At 40.8% G+C, this 25,986-nt stretch overlaps 1 long non-coding RNA gene across 4 annotated transcripts; it reads left to right on the top strand.

Moving 5' to 3' along the window:
- Nucleotides 1-13,499: 13,499 nt before the first annotated feature.
- Nucleotides 13,500-25,605, top strand: LOC138304950 (uncharacterized). Of its 4 annotated transcripts, none has more exons than XR_011205655.1 (4): nt 13,500-15,343; nt 16,980-17,077; nt 17,369-17,467; nt 25,181-25,605. It is a non-coding gene; the product is annotated as an uncharacterized lncRNA (long non-coding RNA). The 4 variants fall into 4 exon arrangements; XR_011205653.1 differs by having other exon boundaries at nt 13,500-15,355; XR_011205654.1 differs by lacking the exon at nt 25,181-25,605 and adding an exon at nt 23,610-23,619 and having other exon boundaries at nt 13,500-15,355.
- Nucleotides 25,606-25,986: the final 381 nt, after the last annotated feature.

Raw genomic sequence — 25,986 nt, 5'->3', positions numbered from 1 at the left:
CCACAGCCACACTCTCTATGGACAACCCGTCCTCGGAAACATATAGGCACACAGCCATTCGGACACACAGTCCTTCAAAATGGACACACAGCCATTCGGACACACAGTCCTCATATGGACACACAGGACATCCTTCATAATAGGCACACAGCCATTCGGACACTCAGTCCTTCATAATAGACACACAGTCATTCGGACACTCAGTCCTTCATAATAGACACACAGTCATTCGGACACTCAGTCCTTCATAATAGGCACACAGCCATTCGGACACTCAGTCCTTCATAATAGGCACACAGCCATTCGGACACTCAGTCCTTCATAATAGGCACACAGTCATTCGGACACTCAGTCCTTCATAATAGACACACAGTCATTCGGACACTCAGTCCTTCATAATGGACACACAGTCATTTGGACACTCAGTCCTTCATAATGGACACACAGTCATTCGGACACTCAGTCCTTCATAATAGACACACAGCCATTCGGACACTCAGTCCTTCATAATAGACACACAGTCATTCGGACACTCAGTCCTTCATAATGGACACACAGTCATTCGGACACTCAGTCCTTCATAATGGACACACAGTCATTCGGACACTCAGTCCTTCATAATAGACACACAGTCATTCGGACACTCAGTCCTTCATAATGGACACACAGTCATTCGGACACTCAGTCCTTCATAATAGGCACACAGTCATTCGGACACTCAGTCCTTCATAATAGACACACAGCCATTCGGACACTCAGTCCTTCATAATGGACACACAGTCATTCGGACACTCAGTCCTTCATAATGGACACACAGTCATTCGGACACTCAGTCCTTCATAATGGACACACAGTCATTCGGACACTCAGTCCTTCATAATGGACACACAGTCATTTGGACACTCAGTCCTTCATAATGGACACACAGTCATTCGGACACTCAGTCCTTCATAATGGACACACAGTCATTCGGACACTCAGTCCTTCATAATGGACACACAGTCATTTGGACACTCAGTCCTTCATAATGGACACACAGTCATTCGGACACTCAGTCCTTCATAATAGACACACAGTCACAGTCATTCGGACACTCAGTCCTTCATAATGGACACACAGTCATTTGGACACTCAGTCCTTCATAATGGACACACAGTCATTCGGACACTCAGTCCTTCATAATGGACACACAGTCATTCGGACACTCAGTCCTTCATAATGGACACACAGTCATTCGGACACTCAGTCCTTCATAATGGACACACAGTCATTTGGACACTCAGTCCTTCATAATGGACACACAGTCATTCGGACACTCAGTCCTTCATAATGGACACACAGTCATTCGGACACTCAGTCCTTCATAATAGACACACAGTCATTCGGACACTCAGTCCTTCATAATAGACACACAGTCATTCGGACACTCAGTCCTTCATAATAGACACACAGTCATTCGGACACTCAGTCCTTCATAATGGACACACAGTCATTCGGACACTCAGTCCTTCATAATGGACACACAGTCATTCGGACACTCAGTCCTTCATAATGGACACACAGTCATTTGGACACTCAGTCCTTCATAATGGACACACAGTCATTCGGACACTCAGTCCTTCATAATAGACACACAGTCATTCGGACACTCAGTCCTTCATAATAGACACACAGTCATTTGGACACTCAGTCCTTCATAATGGGCACACAGTCATTCGGACACTCAGTCCTTCATAATGGACACACAGTCATTCGGACACTCAGTCCTTCATAATGGACACACAGTCATTTGGACACTCAGTCCTTCATAATGGACACACAGTCATTCGGACACTCAGTCCTTCATAATGGACACACAGTCATTCGGACACTCAGTCCTTCATAATGGACACACAGTCATTCGGACACTCAGTCCTTCATAATGGACACACAGTCATTCGGACACTCAGTCCTTCATAATGGACACACAGTCATTCGGACACTCAGTCCTTCATAATGGACACACAGTCATTCGGACACTCAGTCCTTCATAATGGACACACAGTCATTCGGACACTCAGTCCTTCATAATGGACACACAGTCATTCGGACACTCAGTCCTTCATAATGGACACACAGTCATTTGGACACTCAGTCCTTCATAATGGACACACAGTCATTCGGACACTCAGTCCTTCATAATGGACACACAGTCATTCGGACACTCAGTCCTTCATAATGGACACACAGTCATTCGGACACTCAGTCCTTCATAATAGGCACACAGTCATTCGGACACTCAGTCCTTCATAATAGACACACAGTCATTCGGACACTCAGTCCTTCAAAATAGGCACACAGCCATTCGGATACACACACAGTCATTTGGACACTCAGTCCTTCATAATGGACACACAGTCATTCGGACACTCAGTCCTTCATAATAGACACACAGTCATTCGGACACTCAGTCCTTCATAATAGACACACAGTCATTTGGACACTCAGTCCTTCATAATGGACACACAGTCATTCGGACACTCAGTCCTTCATAATAGGCACACAGTCATTCGGACACTCAGTCCTTCATAATGGACACACAGTCATTCGGACACTCAGTCCTTCATAATAGGCACACAGTCATTCGGACACTCAGTCCTTCATAATAGACACACAGTCATTCGGACACTCAGTCCTTCATAATGGACACACAGTCATTTGGACACTCAGTCCTTCATAATGGACACACAGTCATTCGGACACTCAGTCCTTCATAATAGGCACACAGTCATTCGGACACTCAGTCCTTCATAATAGGCACACAGTCATTCGGACACTCAGTCCTTCATAATAGGCACACAGTCATTCGGACACTCAGTCCTTCATAATAGACACACAGTCATTCGGACACTCAGTCCTTCATAATGGACACACAGCATTTCGGACACTCAGTCCTTCATAATGGACACACACATAGTCATTTCGGACAACTCAGTCCTTCATAATAAGGCACACAGTCATTTGGACACCTCAGTCCTTCAAAATAGGACACAGCCATTTCGGACAACAGTCCTTCAATAATAGACACACAGTCATTCGGACACTCAGTCCTTCATAATGGACACACAGTCATTCGGACACTCAGTCCTTCATAATGGACACACAGTCATTCGGACACTCAGTCCTTCATAATGGACACACAGTCATTCGGACACTCAGTCCTTCATAATAGACACACAGTCATTCGGAACACTCAGTCCTTCATAATGGACACACAGTCATTTCGGACACTCAGTCCTTCATAATGGACACACAGTCATTTGGACACTCAGTCCTTCATAATGGACACACAGTCATTTGGACACTCAGTCCTTCATAATGGACACACAGTCATTTCTGACACTCAGTCCTTCATAATGGACACACAGTCATTCGGACACTCAGTCCTTCATAATGGACACACAGTCATTTTGGACAACTCAGTCCTTCATAATGGACACACTGTCATTCGGGACACTCAGTCCTTCATAATGGACACACAGTCATTCGGACACTCAGTCCTTCATAATAGGCACACACATCCATTCGGACACTCAGTCCTTCATAAATAGGCACACAGTCATTCGGGACACTCAGTCCTTCATAATAGACACACAGTCATTCGGACACTCAGTCCTTCAAAATAGGCACACAGTCATTCGGACACTCAGTCCTTCATAATAGACACACAGTCATTCGGACACTCAGTCCTTCATAATAGACACACAGTCATTCGGACACTCAGTCCTTCATAATGGACACACAGTCATTAGCGGGGACACTCAGTCCTTCATAATAGACACACAGTCATTCGGACACTCAGTCCTTCATAATGGACACACACAGTCATTTGGACACTCAGTCCTTCATAATGGACACACAGTCATTCGGACACTCAGTCCTTCATAATGGACACACAGTCATTCGGACACTCAGTCCTTCATAATGGACACACAGTCATTTGGACACTCAGTCCTTCATAATGGACACACAGTCATTCGGACACTCAGTCCTTCATAATGGACACACAGTCATTCGGACACTCAGTCCTTCATAATGGACACACAGTCATTCGGACACTCAGTCCTTCATAATGGACAACCAGTCATTCACAGCACTCATTTCATAATGGATGACACAGTCATTCCGGACACTTAGTCCTTCATAATTTGGACACACAGTCATTCGGACACTCAGTCCTTCATAATTGGATCACACAGTCATTTGGACACTCAGATCCTTCATAGATCATTCGATAGGCACCAGTCATTTGGACACTCAGTCCTTCATAATGGATACACAGTCATTCGGACACTCAGTCCTTCATAATAGACACACAGTCATTTGGACACTCAGTCCTTCATAATGGACACACAGTCATTTGGACACTCAGTCCTTCATAATGGACACACAGTCATTCGGACACTCAGTCCTTCATAATGGACACACAGTCATTTGGACACTCAGTCCTTCATAATGGACACACAGTCATTTGGACACCCAGTCCTTCATAATGGATACACAGTCATTCGGACACTCAGTCCTTCATAATAGACACACAGTCATTTGGACACTCAGTCCTTCATAATGGACACACAGTCATTTGGACACTCAGTCCTTCATAATGGACACACAGTCATTTGGACACTCAGTCCTTCATAATGGACACACAGTCATTCGGACACTCAGTCCTTCATAATGGACACACAGTCATTCGGACACTCAGTCCTTCATAATGGACACACAGTCATTCGGACACTCAGTCCTTCATAATGGACACACAGTCATTCGGACACTCAGTCCTTCATAATGGACACACAGTCATTCGGACACTCAGTCCTTCATAATGGACACAATCAGTCATTTGGACACTCAGTCCTTCATAATGGACACACAGTCATTCGGACACTCAGTCCTTCATAATAGGACACACAGTCATTTTATGACACTCAGGTCCTTCATAATGGACACACAGTCATTCGGACACTCAGTCCTTCATAATGGATACACAGTCATTCGGACACTCAGTCCTTCATAATAGACACACAGTCATTTGGACACTCAGTCCTTCATAATGGACACACAGTCATTCGGACACTCAGTCCTTCATAATGGACACACAGTCATTTGGACACTCAGTCCTTCATAATGGACACACAGTCATTCGGACACTCAGTCCTTCATAATGGACACACAGTCATTCGGACACTCAGTCCTTCATAATGGACACACAGTCATTCGGACACTCAGTCCTTCATAATGGACACACAGTCATTCGGACACTCAGTCCTTCATAATGGACACACAGTCATTTGGACACTCAGTCCTTCATAATGGACACACAGTCATTCGGACACTCAGTCCTTCATAATGGACACAGTCATTCTGACACTCAGTCCTTCATAATGGACACACAGTCATTCGGACACTCAGTCCTTCATAATGGACACACAGTCATTCGGACATCTCACAGTCCTTCATAATAGGCACACACACAGTCATTCGGACACTCAGTTCCTTCAAAATAGGACACACAGTCAATTCGGACACTCAGTCCTTCATAATGGACACACAGTCATTCGGACACTCAGTCCTTCATAATAGACACACAGTCATTCGTTGGACACTCAGTCCTTCATAATGGACACACAGTCATTTGGACACTCAGTCCTTCATAATGGACACACCATGTCATTCGGACACTCAGTCCTTCATAATGGACACACAGTCATTCATAGGACACTCAGTCCCCTCATAATGGACACACAGTCATTCGGACACTCAGTCCTTCATAATAGACACACAGTCATTCGGACACACTCAGTCCTTCATAATGGACACACAGTCATTCGGACACTCAGTCGTCCTTCATAATGGACACACACAGTCATTCGGACACTCAGTCCTTCATAAATGGACACACAGTCATGTCGGACACATCAGTCACCTTCATAATAGGCACACAGTCCATTCAAGACACTCAGTCCTTCATAATAGGACACACAGTCATTTCCGGACACTCAGTCCTTCATAATGGACACACAGTCATAATCGGACACTCAGTCCTTCATAATCATAGGCACACACATTCATTTGGACACTCAGCTCCTTCATAATAGGCACAACAGGTCACACAGCCATTCGGACACACACAGTCCTTCAAAATGGACACACAGCCATTTCGGACACACACAGTCCTTCATAATAGGCACACAGCCATTCGGATACAGTCCTTCATAATAGACACACAGTCCATTCATCAGTCCTTCATATTAGACACACAGTCATTCGGACACTCAGTCCTTCATAATGGACACACAGTCATTCGGACACTCAGTCCTTCATAATAGACACACAGTCATTCGGACACTCAGTCCTTCATAATAGACACACAGTCATTCGGACACTCAGTCCTTCATAATGGACACACAGTCATTCGGACACTCAGTCCTTCATAATAGACACACAGTCATTCGGACACACAGTCCTTCATAATAGACACACAGTCATTCGGACACTCAGTCCTTCATAATAGGCACACAGTCATTCGGACACTCAGTCCTTCATAATAGACACACAGTCATTCGGACACTCAGTCCTTCATAATGGACACACAGCCATTCGGACACTCAGTCCTTCATAATGGACACACAGTCATTCGGACACTCAGTCCTTCATAATGGACACACAGCCATTTGGACACTCAGTCCTTCATAATGGACACACAGTCATTCGGACACTCAGTCCTTCATAATAGACACACAGTCATTCGGACACTCAGTCCTTCATAATGGACACACAGTCATTCGGACACTCAGTCCTTCATAATGGACACACAGTCATTCGGACACTCAGTCCTTCATAATAGACACACAGTCATTCGGACACTCAGTCCTTCATAATGGACACACAGTCATTCGGACACTCAGTCCTTCATAATGGACACACAGTCATTCGGACACTCAGTCCTTCATAATAGACACACAGTCATTCGGACACTCAGTCCTTCATAATGGACACACAGCCATTCGGACACTCAGTCCTTCATAATAGGCACACAGCCATTCGGACACTCAGTCCTTCATAATAGACACACAGTCATTCGGACACTCAGTCCTTCATAATGGACACACAGTCATTCGGACACTCAGTCCTTCATAATAGACACACAGTCATTCGGACACTCAGTCCTTCATAATAGACACACAGTCATTCGGACACTCAGTCCTTCATAATGGACACACAGTCATTCGGACACTCAGTCCTTCATAATGGACACACAGTCATTCGGACACTCAGTCCTTCATAATAGACACACAGTCATTCATTCGGACACTCAGTCCTTCATAATAGACACACAGTCATTCGGACACTCAGTCCTTCATAATAGACACACAGTCATTCGGACACTCAGTCCTTCATAATAGACACACAGTCATTCGGACACTCAGTCCTTCATAATGGACACACAGTCATTCGGACACTCAGTCCTTCATAATGGACACACAGTCATTCGGACACTCAGTCCTTCATAATGGACACACAGTCATTCGGACACTCAGTCCTTCATAATGGACACACAGTCATTCGGACACTCAGTCCTTCATAATGGACACACAGTCATTCGGACACTCAGTCCTTCATAATGGACACACAGTCATTCGGACACTCAGTCCTTCATAATGGACACAGTCATTCGGACACTCAGTCCTTCATAATGGACACACAGTCATTCGGACACTCAGTCCTTCATAATAGACACACAGTCGACTGGACACACAGTCCAACAAACACAGGGCACACAACCCCAGACGTCACAGCTTCGAATCACACAGCTTGGAAATAATATATTTACAGGCACACAGCAATAATTAGCACCCAGCTAATATAATGTCATCCTAACAGGTACTTTAGTTAGGAGTTTAGGTACACAGCCCTCCTATATAGCCCAATACTTGGCACCCAACCTTCCTGGTCGAAGTCCTGCCTGGTACTGACCACTCTTACCTTGGATAGCTTGTGAAGCAAACTTCATGCTCATGCCAAGCACATGATTTTTAACTTTCTCCTACTAACCTGGGAAGTGTCGGTGTTGGCCTACCTCGCGAAACCAGTCTAACAACTTATCTGGGAAAAGCACTTGCATTACAGGTGAATGAATGACCGGTCACAGTTGAGTAACCTCTATAGTAAACTTTTAGTAAAATCGTAAACAAAGCAAGAGCATCCTGACAATGAGTATTAATATAAGATAGTATTCCTGTGGTTTTATGATGTCCACAGCAGAACGGTCAGTGTTCTATTGTACTGAAGGTGGACAAGTGTTTGCATTGTGTATGCCTATTTTGAATGCAACGAAGGAGGTAAAGCTGATGATACTATTTGGATAGGCTACTGGTAATGTTTGTTCTCTGGATATAGTAGCTCTTCATTGTTAGCTCACCTGGTCCAAAGGACCGAGGTGAGCTTATGGGATACCGCAGCGTCCGGCGTCCGGCGTCCGGCGTCCGGCGTCCGTCAACAATCGACTTCTTCTCCATAACCGCTGGTCGGATTTCAACAAAATTTGACTGGTAGCATCCTTATGGGCTACTAACTGAAAATTGTACAAATGATGGGGCTGACCCCCCGGGGGCCTGAGGGGCGGGGCCAAAAGGGGTCAATTTGGCTATTTCCATATAAACGACTTCTACTCTGAAACCAAGCATGGGATAGCACCCATAATGCAATGGTAGCATCCTTATAGGATGCGGATTCAAAATTGTACAAATGATGGGGCTGACCCCCAGGGGGCCTGAGGGGCGGGGTCAAATGGGGTCAATTTGGCTATTTCCATATAAACGACTTCTTCTCTGAAACTAAGCATGAGATAGCACTCATAATGCAATTGTAGTATCATTATAGGGTGGGGATTCAAAATTGTACAAATGATGGGGCTGACCCCCGGGGGGCCTGAGGGGCGGGGTCAAAAGGGGTCAATTTGGCTATTTCCATATAAACGACTTCTTCTCTGAAACTAAGCATGGTATAGCACCCATAATGCACTGGTAGCATCCTTATAGGGTGGGGATTCAAAATTGTACAAATAATGGGGCTGACCCCCCGGGGGCCTGAGGGGCGGGGTCAAAAGGGGCCAATTTGGCTATTTCCGTATAAACGACTTCTTCTCTGAAACTAAGCATGGTATAGCACCCATAATGCAATGGTAGCATCCTTATAGGGTGGGCATTCAAAATTATGCAAATGATAGGGCTGACCCCCCGGGGGCCTGAGGGGCGGGGTCAAAAGGGGTTAATTTGGCTATTTTCATATAAATGACTTCTTCTCTGCAACTAAGCATGGTATAGCACCCATTATGCAATGGTAGCATCCTTATAGGGTGGGGATTCCAAATTGTGCAAATGATGGGGCTGACCCCCCGGGGGCCCTGAGGGGCGGGGTCAAAAGGGGTCAATTTGGCTATTTCCATATAAACGACTTCTTCTCTGAAACTAAGCATGGTATAGCACCCATAATGCACTGGTAGCATCCTTGTAGGCTGGGGATTTAAAATTTTGCAAATGATAGGGCTGACCTCCCGGGGGCCTGAGGGGCGGGGTCAAAAGGGGTCATTTTGGCTATTTCCATATAAATGACTTCTTCTCTGCAACTAAGCATGGTATAGCACCCATAATGCAATGGTAGCATCCTTGTAAGCTGGGGATTCCAAATTGAGCAAATGATAGGGCTGACCCCCGGGGGCCTGAGGGGCGGGGTCAAAAGTGGTCAATTTCCATATAAATGACTTTTTAGGTCATCTGACCCGAAGGGTCAGGATGACCTATAGTCGTCATGTTTCGTCCGTCGTCGTCCGCCGTCCGCCGTGCGCCGTCCGCCGTGCGTTAACATTTCACATTTTGAACTTCTTCTCAAGTTCTATCGGTGCGATTTGACTGAAACTTGCATGAAACAATCCTGACATGGTCCCGACAAAGTGTTGTTATTTTTCAGGTCGATTCGAAATCCAAGATGGCCGCCACAGCCGCCATCTTGAAAACACATTTTGAACTTCTTCTCAAGTTCTACCGGTGCGATTTGGCTGAAACTTGCATGAAATGATCCTGACATGGTCCCGACAAAGTGTTGTTATTTTTCGGGTCGATCCGAAATCCAAGATGGCCGTCACAGCCGCCATCTTGAAAACACATTTTGAACTTCTTCTCAAGTTCTACCGGTGCGACTTGGCTGAAACTTGCGCAAAACAATCCTGACGTGGTCCCGACAAAGTGTTGTTATTTTTCGGGTCGATCCGAAATCCAAGATGGCCGCCACAGCCGCCATCTTGAAAACACATTTTGAACTTCTTCTCAAGTTCTACCAGTGCGATTTGGCCGAAACTTGCATGAAATGATCCTGACATGGTCCCCATAAAGTGTTGGTATTTTTCGGATCGATCCGAAATCCAAGATGGCCGCCACAGCCGCCATCTTGAAAACACATTTTTAACTTCTTCTCAAGTTCTACGAGTGCGATTTGGCTGAAACTTGCATGAAATGATCCTGACATGGTCCCGACAAAGTGCTGTTATTTTTCGGGTCAATCCAATATCCAAGATGGCCGCCACAGCCGCCATCTTGAAAACACATTTTTAACTTCTTCTCAAGTTCTACGAGTGCGATTTGGCTGAAACTTGCATGAAATGATCCTGACATGGTCCCGACAAAGTGCTGTTATTTTTCGGGTCGATCCGAAATCCAAGATGGCCGCCACAGCCGCCATCTTGAAAACACATTTTGAACTTCTTCTCAAGTTCTACCGGTGCGATTTGGCTTATACTTGCATGAAGTGATCCTGACATGGTCCCGACAAAGTGTTGTTATTTTTTGGGTCGATCTGAAATCCAAGATGGCCGCCACAGCCGCCATCTTGAAAACACATTTTGAACTTCTTCTCAAGTTCTACTGGTGCGATTTGGCTGAAACTTGCATGAAATGATCCTGACATAGTCCCGACAAAGTGTTGTTATTTTTCGGGTCGATCTGAAATCCAAGATGGCCGCCATCTTGAAAACACATTTTTAACTTCTTCTCAAGTTCTACCGGTGCGATTTGGCTGAAACTTGCATGAAATGATCCTGACATGGTCCCGACAAAGTGCTGTTATTTTTCGGGTCGATCCGAAATCCAAGATGGCCGCCACAGCCGCCATCTTGAAAACACATTTTGAACTTCTTCTCAAGTTCTACCGGTGCGATTTGGCTTATACTTGCATGAAGTGATCCTGACATGGTCCCCGACAAAGTGCTGTTATTTTTTTGGGTCGATCTGAAATCCAAGATGGCCGCCACAGCCGCCATCTTGAAAACACATTTTGAACTTCTTCTCAAGTTCTACTGGTGCGATTTGGCTGAAACTTGCATGAAATGATCCTGACATAGTCCCGACAAAGTGTTGTTATTTTTCGGGTCGATCTGAAATCCAAGATGGCCGCCATCTTGAAAACACATTTTTAACTTCTTCTCAAGTTCTACCGGTGCGATATGGCTGAAACTTGCATGAAATGATCCTGACATGGTCCCGACAAAGTGTTGTGATTTCTTTTGGGTCGATCCGAAATCCAAGATGGCCGCCACAGCCGCCATCTTGAAAACACATTTTGAACTTCTTCTCAAGTTCTACCGGTGCGATTTGGCTGATACTTGCATGAAGTGATCCTGACATGGTCCCGACAAAGTGTTGTTATTTTTTGGGTCGATCTGAAATCCAAGATGGCCGCCACAGCCGCCATCTTGAAAACACATTTTGAACTTCTTCTCAAGTTCTACCAGTGCGATTTGGCCGAAACTTGCATGAAATGATCCTGACATGGTCCCCATAAAGTGTTGGTATTTTTCAAATCGATCCGAAATCCAAGATGGCCGCCATCTTGAAAACACATTTTTAACTTCTTCTCAAGTTCTACCGGTGCGATTTGGCTGAAACTTGCATGAAATGATCCTGACATGGTCCCGACAAAGTGTTGTGATTTCTTTTGGGTCAATCCAAAATCCAAGATGGCCGCCACAGCCGCCATCTTGAAAACACATTTTGAACTTCTTCTCAACTTCTGCCTGTGTGATTTGGCTGAAACTTGCCTGAGATGATCCTGACATGGATCGACAAAGTATTGTTACATCTCTGGTTGATCCCAAATTGAAGAAGGCTACTATGACACTATATCTAATTAAATTCCTACATGTTAAGGCCCTTGGGCCTCTTGTTTGAAATAAAATTTGTTGAAGGAAATGGAAAATGATCCTGACATGGTCCTGACAAAGTGACACCATATGAAATAAATTTTACTATTGCCAAGGTAGTCAGATGACCGTTAAGGCCCTTTGGGCCTCTTGTTCTCTGCAACTTAACATGGGATTGCGCTCATAATGCAATGGTTACATCCTTATAGGGTTTGGATTCAAAATTTTGCAAATGATGGGGCTGACCCCCCCGGGGCCTGAAGGGTGGGGTCAAAAGGGGTCAATTTGGCTATTTCCATATAAACGACTTCTTCTCTGCAACTAAGAATGGAAAAGCACTTATAATGCAATGGTAGCATCCTAATAGGGTTGGGATTTGAAATTGTACAAATGATAGGGCTGACACCCGGGGCCTTAAACGGCAATAGATGCGAGGTCAAAAAGGTCAATTAGGCTACTATTTTCATATAAATTACTTTGTCTCTGAAACTATGTATTGGATAGCATATTTGTATGGTATCAATAGCATCATTGTATGGTTGTGATTCAAAATTAAACTTTGGGAGTCAATTTTGCTTATTTTTCTAATTGTCAGAGTATTGTGATAATTACTAACAAAAAACCAGGTGAGCGATACAGGCCCTCTGGGCCTCTTGTTTGTTTCTTGCGGGGTGGCTAGTTGCTGAAAATGCTCCTCCTATTGTTAGCTCACCTGCCCAAAGGGCAAGTGAGCTTATGCTATGGTGCAGCGTCCGTCGTCCGGCCTTCATCCCACCGTCCTTCCGTCCGGTTGTTCATCTGTCTGGCCGTCAGGGTCAACTTTTCCATTTAAACAACTTCTTCTCCAAAACTTGGAGAACTAAAGTCCTGAAATTTGACTTATAGCATGCTGGGATGAAGGGCTACTAAGTTTGTTCAAATGGATGACCTTGACCTTCATTCAAGGTCACAGGGGTCAAATAGGTGAAAATCTTTAACAGACTTCTTCTAAATAACCAAGAGGCCTAGAGACCTGAAATTAGGCATGTGACATGCTGGGATGAAGGGCTACCAAGTTTGTTCAAAAGAATGACCTTGACTTTCATTCAAGGTCACAGGGGTCAAATAGGCTGAAATATCTTGTTAAGACTTCTGCTTCATAACCAAGAGCCCTAGAGACCTGATACTTGGCATGTAACATGATGGGATGAAGGACTACCAAGCTTGTTCAAATAAATGACCTTGACTGTCATTCAAGGTCACAGCTAAAATTTTTAAATAACTTTTTAATAACCAAGAGGCCTAGGGACCTGATATTGGGTCTGTGACATACTGGGATGGAGGGCTACCAACTTTGTTCAAATGAATGACCTTGACCTTCATTCAAGGTCACAGGGGTCAAATAGGCTAAAATCTTCAAACGACTTCTTCTTAATAACCAAACAGCCTAGGGACCTGATATTGGGCCTTTGGCATGCTGGGATCCAGGACTACCAAGTTTGTTCAAATGAATGACCTTAGCCTTCATTCAAGGTCACAGGGTTCAAATAGGCTAAAATCTTTAAACAACTTCTTTTTAATAACCAAGAGGCCTAGGGACATGAGTTTTGGCATGTAACATGTTAGGATGAAGAGCTACAAAGCTTGTTCAAATGAATTACCTTGACTGTTATTCAATGTCACAGGAGTCAAATAGGCTAAAATATCTAGATGACTTCTTCTTAATAACCAAGAGGTCTAGGGACCTTATGTTGGGCCTCTGGCATGCTAGAATAAACGACTAACAAGTTTATTCAAATGAATGACCTTGACTTAAATTCAAGCTCACAGGGGTCAAATAGGTGAAAATCTCTAAACGACTTCTTAATAACCAAGAGGCCTAGAGACTTGATATTTGGCATGTGACATGCTGGGATAAAGGGCTACCAAGTTTGTTCAAATGAATGACATTGGCCTTCATTCAAGGTCACAGGGTCAAATAGGCTAAAATCTTTAAACAAATTCTTTTTAATAACCAAGAGGCCTAGGGACATGATTTTTGGCATGTGACATGTTAGGATGAAGAGCTACAAAGCTTGTTCAAATGAATTACCTTGACTTTTATTCAAGGTCACAGGGGTCAAATAGGTAAAAATATTTAGATTACTTCTTCTTAATAACCAAGATGTCTAGGGACCTTATGTTGGGCCTCTGGCATGCTAGAATAAACGACTAACAAGTTTATTCAAATAAATGACCTTGACTTAAATTCAAGTTCACAGGGGTCAAATAGGTGAAAATCTCTAAACGACTTCTTAATAACCAAGAGACATAGAGGCTTGATATTTGGCATGTGACATGCTGGGATAAAGGGCTACCAAGTTTGTTCAAATGAATGACCTTGGCCTTGATTCAAGGTCTTAGTGGTCAAATAGGCTTAAATTTTTAAATGACTTCTTATTGATAACCAAGAGGCCTAGATACCTGATATTAGGTCTGTAACATGATGGGATGAAGGGCTACAAAGTTTGTTCAAATGAATAACCTTGACTTTATTCAAGGTCATGGGGGTCAAATAGGCTAAAATCTTTGAACGACTTCTTCTTAATAACCAAAAGGCATAGGGACCTGATATTAGGCTTGTTACATGCTGGGATGAATGGCTACCAAGTTTGTTCAAATGAATGACCTTGGCCTTCATTCAAGGCTTCAGGGGTCAAATTGGCTAAAATCTTTAAAAGACTTCTTCCTAAAAACCAAAAGGCATAGGGATTTGATATGGGCCTGTGGCACGCTGGGATGTTTGTTCAAAAGAATGACCTTGACCTTCATTCAAGGTCACAGGGGTCAAATAGGCTTTAAACGACTTTTTTTAATAACCAAGAGGCAAAGGGGCCGGATATAAATTCTAATTCACTCTATTTGTTAAGTATGAACCATGCATGATTACCAGATAGTAGGTGAGCGATTCGGGCCCATTGGGCCCTTTTTCTAGGATTTGGATTGGTTCTTTGTAGTCTTTGTCGCCCGCATGTATGATTTTTGTGGAAGAAGAGCCGGATGATTTTTGCTTGTGACCAATTTATGGAAAAGTTTGTTGTCTCTAGAAGACGACGCCATGATGTCTCTGTGGAGCTGATCTCGTCGAGCTGCGTACGTTGAAGTGTTCGTACCTTACTTTGAGTTTTTGTAGCTTTCTGTTGAAGTGTTGATGCTGAAGTGTTATTTTTTTGTGTATTCTAGTAATCAGAAGGCAGTCGTCCCATGACTGCCTTCACAGTAATGCAGCAATAGAATGCCTTCTGATTCGTCCAAAAGAATATTATTCGATGATAGGGACTTTATGAATGGAAAGTATATGAATGAAATGATTAAAGAGGTCACCACTAAATGTCATTGTAGAGCCATACCTACACACATAAAATATCAGATAGCTATATATAGCTAAACGGTAACAAAAGTCACCTGTCAAAATAATCAAGATGGCTGCCTATCCATCATCTTTATGTTTGATCGGTCCCAAAATGTATTACATCACCAGGGGTTCACTTTCTGTAAGATGGCAGTAACCAACTTGAATTATTGAATTTAAGATGGCTGCTGTCGGATTGGTCCCAAAAGGAAATATACACAACAAGTGTCAACTTTGAGGGAAATCTACATACGAAATCTGAACAGATCCATTTAGTATATATATATACCGACAGAAACATATATGCATATGTCCTGCATTTTAATAGTTGTACTGCTAATTAAATAAGCAAAACATTAAAACTAATGTTTACTAAACTCTATCTATCTTGATGTTTGTGTAATAATCACAATTAAAAAGATAATGCGTGACTATATTTTATCGAATAATTTCAATTATCGAACACTTGTCGAGTGATGTTGTGCACAAAGTTTATATAACTATGCTCTTATCTTTTCCCAATAAAAATAATATGCTTAATTCCAAAGAAATAAATGTTTGCTAAATCAAAAGAAGTTTTTCTTATTACGGTTCATCAGAAAAGGTACATAAATATATACAATGTAACAAAACTTAATTTACAATAACATAGATGTACGGATACACCCAACACATACATGACCACTACACGCTAGTATAGAGGGTGTTTCTGACTATGTAGATAATTCTTAATTATTTCTTATTTCAAGAAGTTGAATAAATTTGGCCATGCTAGGTTTATTATGATATTAATTTTTGATAACAGTTTCTAGAATCTGAATAATTATTGCATTTAATTATAAAATGGTACTCGTCTTCCATATCATCATTATCACAACGTATGTACATTTTTGATTATGTCTGTCTATATTTCTATATCTGCCAGTTTCTAAATTTAATTTATGAGAAGATAATCTAATTTTTTGCAATTTCTTTGACATGTTGTCGAGGAATAGGTATAGTTAGATACTGTTTCAAACAAAATTCACCATAAATATATTTAAGGGGGCGGATAGACGTGCGCTATTCCAGGGCATAACGCCCTCTTCAAAACTAAAGCCATTTGAAGGCTCCATACCATGTTGTGTTGTTGCGTGTATGGTTTTCTGTGGTTTCGGCGGTATTAAGGTCTAATGTTGTAACAATTCAATTGTGATCACTTCAATTATGACTTATGAATTATGAAAACTTTAATACATAATCTACTAAATAATACTATTAATACCAGTCATATACGGTACAAAAAAAAACAGTCAATCAGGTACAGTAAATAGTCCCTTCTGATATGACAAGGCTCGCGAGCTAAAGGCAGTCTAACACGAGTAAGTTCTGTTTCAGGCTTCAATCTGGGCTTCGCCGGACATCTGATCATTGGCTCGTTCATGTTGTCAATCTCTGTATGGTCGATGTTCAACATATATCGGGACTACTTGTTGGTAAGTGTGTTACCTTCTGTATCGTTTGTCAGCGTATCACTAGCGGGATCGTAACGCCATTCGTGTCGGCTACATCTGATCAATCTTCCAACAATTAGTGTTAACCCCTTACTGCAATATAGCTCTCAAATATTCAGTAGTTTTAATAGTAGATTCCGAAACTATTACCGTGCTAAGTCATTGATTGGTCTTCATAAGAAACATTTTAAATAAAATTCGTACGTTTTCAATCAATGTAAAATGACAGATTCCTTTCTATGCCAAATTAATAAGTAAAGTGTGTCCTTACAGAGCAAAAAGAACAATTCAACTGCCGAATTTGCTACCTCTGTTCTGTATGTCAGAAGATACCAATTGAAGCCATATTGAAGGTTGTTGCATTCACATTTGGTAAGAATAAACTGATGTAATATTTTAACATCTTGCCGGTGTGGCTGGAGGCCGAACACTAGTCGTCGTCAAAATATCATGTTTCTGAAATTTATTTTAAAGAGAATATTTTAAAAACGTTATTATAAACTTAAGAAATAAGTGTATTGTGTTTATGTTCACTTGTGTATGAAGGGCATTTTTGACAGATATTTTCACTGGTGTATGAAGGGCATTTTTGACAGATATTTTAAATTACGTCATATCGAAATATCTGACAGAAAATGTCGTTCGTACACCAGTGAACAATATAAAAAATAATGATTTCTTATATTAACATTTCGACAGGTTTTACATAACAAAACTTTAAATCACTATGATATATTTATTAAGTATTTGACTCTCTACGCAAGATTGCAACAGCCCTGGAACTGACTGAATAATGTAAGAGTCGACCCATATTTCACGGGAAATTGAACTAGTAATTAGGCCCACAACCTCTGCCCGGATCCTTGAAAAGACACAAATTTGTACGCATGTCCTACTCATACTTAGCTGACGACATGAACAAAACTATCAATGACTTATGCTTCAAAAATGATGTTTGTACAAACAAAAACATCACCGTTTGGTGCCCTTAAAACTGTAGTGAATGATTTGTGCACTTTGTTTTAAACAACCACAGTTTAGATTTAGAAGGAAGCTACGCCTACTTAAAGTAGGTCTTGGATGTTTTCTTGCGCAAAGGCCGGTGTAATTCTTTCCACGTTCACGCATGATTCATTGAGTCAAATTGGGGTAGGAATTGAAATTATGTAACAAAAAGCGACTGACTCAAACCCAATATTTCCCTTTTTTGCGGTCTCCACATTCAAATTGAAAAAAATTGACTCAAACCGTAAGCGCATTCGCTCTATCGAAGGGAGCTCTACAGACTGAAGAGATCTCTCTCTACATATAGAACAAATTGAAGAAAAAATCCTTACGGACGAAAAACATATGTAACCCTGGTTAATACTAGCAGCAATGTATCGTTCGGCTAGAGAGAGCTTCTCTTTAGCTCGATCGGTTAAGAGTCTGACCAGTAATCCAGAGGTCCCGAGTTCGATCCCTGGCATAGTTAGGTAATAAATTTATTGTAAATCCTGCACCCTGTTACATTGGCGCCCATGTAGGGACTCGGGAATGATACTTAATGATACTTGCGAAGGAATCGTTGTGACCCCTGGAAACTCGAGGACGAGTACATTTCCGGAGGGGGAGTATGTAACCCTGGTTAATACTTGCCGGCTAGCTAGAGAGATCTTCTCTTTAGCTCGATCGGTTGAGCGTCTGACCAGTAATCCAGAGATTCCGACTTCGATCCCTGGTATAGTTAGGTAATAAATTTATTGTAAATCCTGCACCCTGTTACATTGGCGCCCATGTAGGGACTCGGGAATGATACTTAATGATACTTGCGAAGGAATCGTTGTGACCCCTGGAAACTCGAGGACGAGTACATTTCCGGAGGGGGAGTATGTAACCCTGGTTAATACTTGCCGGCTAGCTAGAGAGATCTTCTCTTTAGCTCGATCAGTTGAGCGTCTGACCAGTAATCCAGAGGTTCCGACTTCGATCCCTGGTATAGTTAGGTAATAAATTTATTGTAAATTCTGCACCCTGTTACATTGGCGCCCATGTAGGGACTCGGGAATGATACTTAATGATACATGCGAAGGAATCGTTGTGACCCCTGGAAACTCGAGGACGAGTACATTTCCGTAGGGGGAGTATGTAACCCTGGTTAATACTTGCCGGCTAGCTAGAGAGATCTTCTCTTTAGCTCGATCAGTTGAGCGTCAGACTAGTAATCCAGAGGTCCCGACTTCGATCCTTGGCATAGTTAGGTAATAAATTTATTGTAAATCCTGCACCCTGTTACATTGGCGCCCATGTAGGGACTCGGGAATGATACTTAATGATACCTGCGAAGGAATCGTTGTGACCCCTGGAAACTCGAGGACGAGTACATTTCCGTAGGGGGAGTATGTAACCCTGGTTAATACTTGCCGGCTAGCTAGAGAGATCTTCTCTTTAGCTCGATCAGTTGAGCGTCAGACTAGTAATCCAGAGGTCCCGACTTCGATCCCTGGTATAGTTAGGTAATAAATTTATTGTAAATCCTGCACCCTGTTACATTGGCGCCCATGTAGGGACTCGGGAATGATACTTAATGATACCTGCGAAGGAATCGTTGTGACCCCTGGAAACTCGAGGACGAGTACATTTCCGTAGGGGGAGTATGTAACCCTGGTTAATACTTGCCGGCTAGCTAGAGAGATCTGGTTAACACTTGCCGGCTAGCTAGAGAGATCTTCTCTTTAGCTCGATCGGTTGAGCGTCTGACCAGTAATCCAGAGATTCCGACTTCGATCCCTGGTATAGTTAGGTAATAAATTTATTGTAAATCCTGCACCCTGTTACATTGGCGACCATGTAGGGACTCGGGAATGATACTTAATGATACCTGCGAAGGAATCGTTGTGGCCCCAGGAAACTCGAGGACGAGTACATTTCCGTAGGGGGAGTAAGTAACCCTGGTTAATACTTGCCGGCTAGCTAGAGAGATCTTCTCTTTAGCTCGATCAGTTGAGCGTCAGACTAGTAATCCAGAGGTCCCGACTCCTATCCCTGGCAGAGGCAGGTATTAACTTTATTGTAAATCCTGCACCCTGTTACATATATAAATCATAACAACAATAACGACTGGTAAAACTGTTTATTGACTAATCAAAATGTCCTTCGTATGTTTAGATATATATACATATTATTACGGTGGTGGTATAAGGATACCATGTGTCTTTGACTGATTACGTTTCATTCTGTGTAACAAATACCACTATTGCAGTTCTCCTGCGTGAAATTGGCTTGTCGGGACTGGTATTTATTGACACAGAGGATGGTGGATTTAGAGAGGCACCATCTCAAGCCTGCAGCACATGACAATGTATGGGATGTACTTAGTACATGCCTGTGTTGATCTGATGGCCTGGAAGCTCCCAGTACCGGATGGTGCCAGTTCTGTGACCTTGGTGTTTGCATTGTGCTGGTAAACTGTTAATTGACTAATCAGATGTACTTCGTATGTTGGGATTTAGCTAAAAAGGTAAAACGAATTTGGGGTCAATTGCGATACAACTCAGAATTAGTGGTAAATCCCACAACTCAGTATTAGTGGTTAATAGCTCAAAAGCTCAGAATTAGTGGTAAATAGCTCAACAACTCAGAATTAGTGGTAAATATCTAAACAACTCAGAAGAAGTGGTAAATATCTCAACAACTCATAATTAGTGGTAAATAGCTCAACAACTCAGAATTAGTGGTTAATAGCTACACAACTCAGAATTAATCGTAAATATCTACACAACTCAGAATTAATCGTAAATAGCTACACAACTCAGAATTAATCGTAAATATCTACACAACTCAGAATTAATCGTAAATAGCTACACAACTCAGAATTAATCGTAAATAGCTACACAACTCAGAATTAATCGTAAATAGCTAAACAAATCAGAATTAATCGTAAATAGCTACACAACTCAGAATTAGTGGTAAATAGCTCAACAACTAAGATTTAGTGGTCAATCCCTACACAACTCAGATTTAATGATAAATAGCCAAATAACTCAGTATTAGTGGTAAACAGCTACACAACTCAGAATTAATCGTAAATAGCTAAACAAATCAGAATTAATCGTAAATAGCTACACAACTCAGAATTAGTGGTAAATAGCTCAACAACTAAGATTTAGTGGTCAATCCCTACACAACTCAGATTTAATGATAAATAGCAAAATAACTCGGTATTAGTGGTAAATAGCCCAACAACTCAGAATTTGTGGTAAATAGTTATACAAGTCAGAATTAATCGTAAATAGCTACACAACTCAGAATTAATCGTAAATAGTTACCCAATCCATAATTAGTGGTAAATATCCACACACAACTCAGTTTAGTGGTAAATATCTTCACAACTCACAATTGGTGGTAAATAGCTACACATTTCAGAATCCATCGTAAATAGCAACACAATCTAGATTTAATGGTAAAATAGCTATACAACTAAAAATTACTGGTAAAAATGTACACAACTCAGAATTAATTGTAGATAGCTACACAACTCAGAATTAGTGGTAAATAGCTACACAATCCAGATATAGTTTTCAATAGCTAAACAACTCAGAATTAGTGGTAAATAGCTACACAACTCAGACAACTCAGAATTAGTGGTAAATAGCTACACAACTCAGAATTAATCGTAAATATCTACACAACTCAGAATTAATCGTAAATAGCTGCACAACTCAGAATTAATCGTAAATAGCTACACAACTCAGAATTAATCGTAAATAGCTACACAACTCAGAATTAGTGGTAAATAGCTCAAACTCAGAATTAATCGTAAATAGCTACACAACTCAGAATTAGTGGTAAATAGCTCAACCATTCAGAATTAGTGGTAAATAGCTCAACAACTCAGAATTAATCGTAAATAGCTGCACAACTCAGAATTAATCGTAAATAGCTACACAACTCAGAATTAATCGTAAATATCTACACAACTCAGAATTAATCGTAAATATCTCAACAACTCAGAATTAGTCGTAAATAGCTACACAACTCAGAATTAATCGTAAATAGCTACACAACTCAGAATTAATCGTAAATATCTACACAACTCAGAATTAATCGTAAATAGCTACACAACTCAGAATTAATCGTAAATAGCTACACAACTCAGAATTAATCGTAAATAGCTACACAACTCAGAATTAGTGGTAAATAGCTTAACAACTAAGATTTAGTGGTCAATCCCTACACAACTCAGATTTAATGATAAATAGCCAAATAACTCAGTATTAGTGGTAAATAGCTACACAACTCAGAATTAATCGTAAATAGCTACACAACTCAGAATTAATCGTAAATAGCTACACAACTCAGAATTAGTGGTAAATAGCTCAACAACTAAGATTTAGTGGTCAATCCCTACACAACTCAGATTTAATGATAAATAGCCAAATAACTCAGTATTAGTGGTAAATAGCCCAACAACTCAGAATTTGTGGTAAATAGTTATACAAGTCAGAATTAATCGTAAATAGCTCCACAACTCAGAATTAATCGTAAATAGTTACCCAATCCATAATTAGTGGTAAATATCCACACACAACTCAGTTTAGTGGTAAATATCTTCACAACTCACAATTGGTGGTAAATAGCTACACATTTCAGAATCCATCGTAAATAGCAACACAATCTAGATTTAATGGTAAATAGCTATACAACTAAAAATTACTGGTAAAAATGTACACAACTCAGAATTAATTGTAGATAGCTACACTACTCAGAATTAGTGGTAAATAGCTACACAATCCAGATATAGTTTTCAATAGCTAAACAACTCAGAATTGGTGGTAAATAGCTACACAACTCAGAATTAGTGGTAAATATATAAACAACTCAGAATAAGTGGTAAATATCTCAACAACTTAGAATTAGTGGTAAATAGCTACAAAACTCAGAATTAGTCGTAAATAGCTACCTATTTTAGAATAAATGGTAAATATCTCAACAACTCAGAATTAGTGGTAAATGGCTCAACAACTCAGAATTAGTGGCAAATAGCTAAATAGCTGCACAAACTCAAAATAGTGGTAAATATCTCAACAACTCAGAATAAGTGGTAAATATCTAAACAACTCAGAATAAGTGGTAAATATCTCAACAACTCATAATTAGTGGTAAATAGCTCAACAACTCAGAATTAGTGGTAAATAGCTCAACAACTCAGAATTAGTGGTAAATAGCTCAACAACTCAGAATTAGTGGTAAATAGCTCAACAACACTCAGAATTAGTGGTAAATAGCTCAACAACACTCAGAATTAGTGATAAATAGCTCAACAACTCAGAATTAGTGGTAAATAGCTAAATAACTCTATACTTGTTTTAATGTAATTGCTTATGTTTTTGGAGCGGAGTGAGTCTCCGTAGCGGACACAACAAAAACGAGTTCCTAATTCTGATTCACATCTTGCCGTCTTCCGTGATGTTTCTGGTTGCCGCTTTACTCATCGTAGAACGTTACAATAACTATTGCTGTTTTCTCGCCACAGCATTCCGGGGTTATCGGTACCATGTTGATAGGAACCTGGTTTTGTCAAATGGCTTTCGTTGCCTTTGATCGCCACGAAGTGCCGGGTAAGTACGCACTTTACGGGTGTAAAAACGTTTCTCAGTAGTACGGAACGAAATGTGACGTAAAGATAAAACTAGGTGAAGTCCAGAAATAACGCATACAAAGTGCAGTTTAATGAAGAAAATGAAATTGGTCGCTGCTTACATACGTTGATTACTGCGAGGCCATCGTTCACGATGTAATATTTCTTGCATTGACCTACATTGTTTCGATGACATATATTTGTGTACCCCTTTTCTAGCATTGACCTACATTGTTTCGATGACATCTATTTATGTGACCCCTTTCTAGCATTGACCTACATTGTTTCGATGACATCTATTTATGTGACCCCTTTCTAGCATTGACCTACATTACTACGATGACATCTATTTATGTGACCCCTTTCTAGCATTGACCTACATTGCTACGATGACATATATTTATGTGACCCCTTTCTAGCATTGACCTACATTACTACGATGACATCTATTTATGTGACCCCTTTCTAGCATTGACCTACATTGCTACGATGACATATATTTGTGTACCCCCTTTCTAGCATTGACCTACATTGCTACGATGACATATATTTGTGTACCCCCTTTCTAGCATTGACCTACATTACTACGATGACATCTATTTATGTGACCCCTTTCTAGCATTGACCTACATTACTACGATGACATCTATTTATGTGACCCCTTTCTAGCATTGACCTACATTACTACGATGACATCTATTTATGTGACCCCTTTCTAGCATTGACCTACATTGTTTCGATGACATCTATTTATGTGACCCCTTTCTAGCATTGATCTACATTACTACGATGACATCTATTTATGTGACCCCTTTCTAGCATTGACCTACATTACTACGATGACATCTATTTATGTGACCCCTTTCTAGCATTGACCTACATTACTACGATGACATCTATTTATGTGACCCCTTTCTAGCATTGACCTACATTACTACGATGACATCTATTTATGTGACCCCTTTCTAGCATTGACCTACATTGTTTCGATGACATCTATTTATGTGACCCCTTTCTAGCATTGACCTACATTACTACGATGACATCTATTTGCGTATCTCCTTTATAGCATTGACCTTTATTGTTGCGATGACATCTATTTTTTACCTTTTTTAGCAATAACCTACATAGTACAACTTTTAATGCACTATTAGACGGAAATGTCCCTTTAACAAGAATATCGTTACATGGTTGGCTGCAGTCAGAATCATATGTCTACGCCATGATTTTGAAGTATAGAATAGTGTTATCTTACTGCTTTAAACAATCAAACATCTCTACGAACGGAAAATATCACTTCATCATATTTCAATGCTGTTATTGTTTTTTCTGATAACGTGTTTTCCTCTATTCTGTATCCAGGAACACAATGCATGCATTCATTCTTTATGTAACATTTACATGATAACGATCATTTAACAACTATAAACATTTATTTTTAATTCAGTCCTAGTTTTGTGTTTCAGGAGATTCCCCTAACCAGCACTGGGATCAGTCGGATCCCCGTAACATACACATGTTGGTGGCTTTGTTCGGCGGTCACATCCTCCTGGATCTTATCATTTGTATAGTGTGTTATACAGCGATGTACCTCCGGTATTGTCGAAGGGGGTACGAGTACAAGACCAAGGATTTGGGAGAGGAACATGAAAAACTGATAGGGTGTAAGTCTCCAGAATTCCAGGAACAGAAATTGATATGTTGAATATAAAGTTACGGTGCGTTGGTGCAGCTTGTTCAATATACACCTTAAATGCACTTTCTTTCACGTGTAATGTGAAATTTAGTTTACAGTTAAATTATATTTATATTATCAATATAACATCACTTTTTTATAATTATCCCTTCATCGATTTATATGCTGTCTTAAGAATAAAAGCTTTCAACAATGTTTTGTGTGAATGAAGTTTGAGCACTTCTGACAAAACGGCCTTATAAACATTGATATGCATGTTACATTCCACAGTGGCCCAATTCAATAAAAAATGGATGCTGTCATACATTTTGTGTATTAGGTGGATGGACTGATACTTTAAGTCATTGGGTTTTTTCCAGAAAATACGAGATTTAAAAAAAAAAAATGAAAATCGGTATATTTATTTATAAAACTAATCTATTTGTAAATATCTCGACTTTTTGAACTTGAATAATAACCTAATTTTTGTCGAACTACATCTGGACATAATTCAATTTTGTTTGAAAGAACCATTTTCATCGGCTTAAAACTTCACGAACATTCCTTAAATTTAAGGAATTCCTTAACTTAAAATTT

The sequence above is a fragment of the Argopecten irradians genome, chromosome 12, assembly GCF_041381155.1.
Source record: "Argopecten irradians isolate NY chromosome 12, Ai_NY, whole genome shotgun sequence".
Taxonomy (NCBI): Eukaryota; Metazoa; Mollusca; class Bivalvia; order Pectinida; family Pectinidae; genus Argopecten; species Argopecten irradians.
Note: the sequence above shows the minus strand (reverse complement) of the source record. Positions and strands in the feature narration are given on the sequence as shown.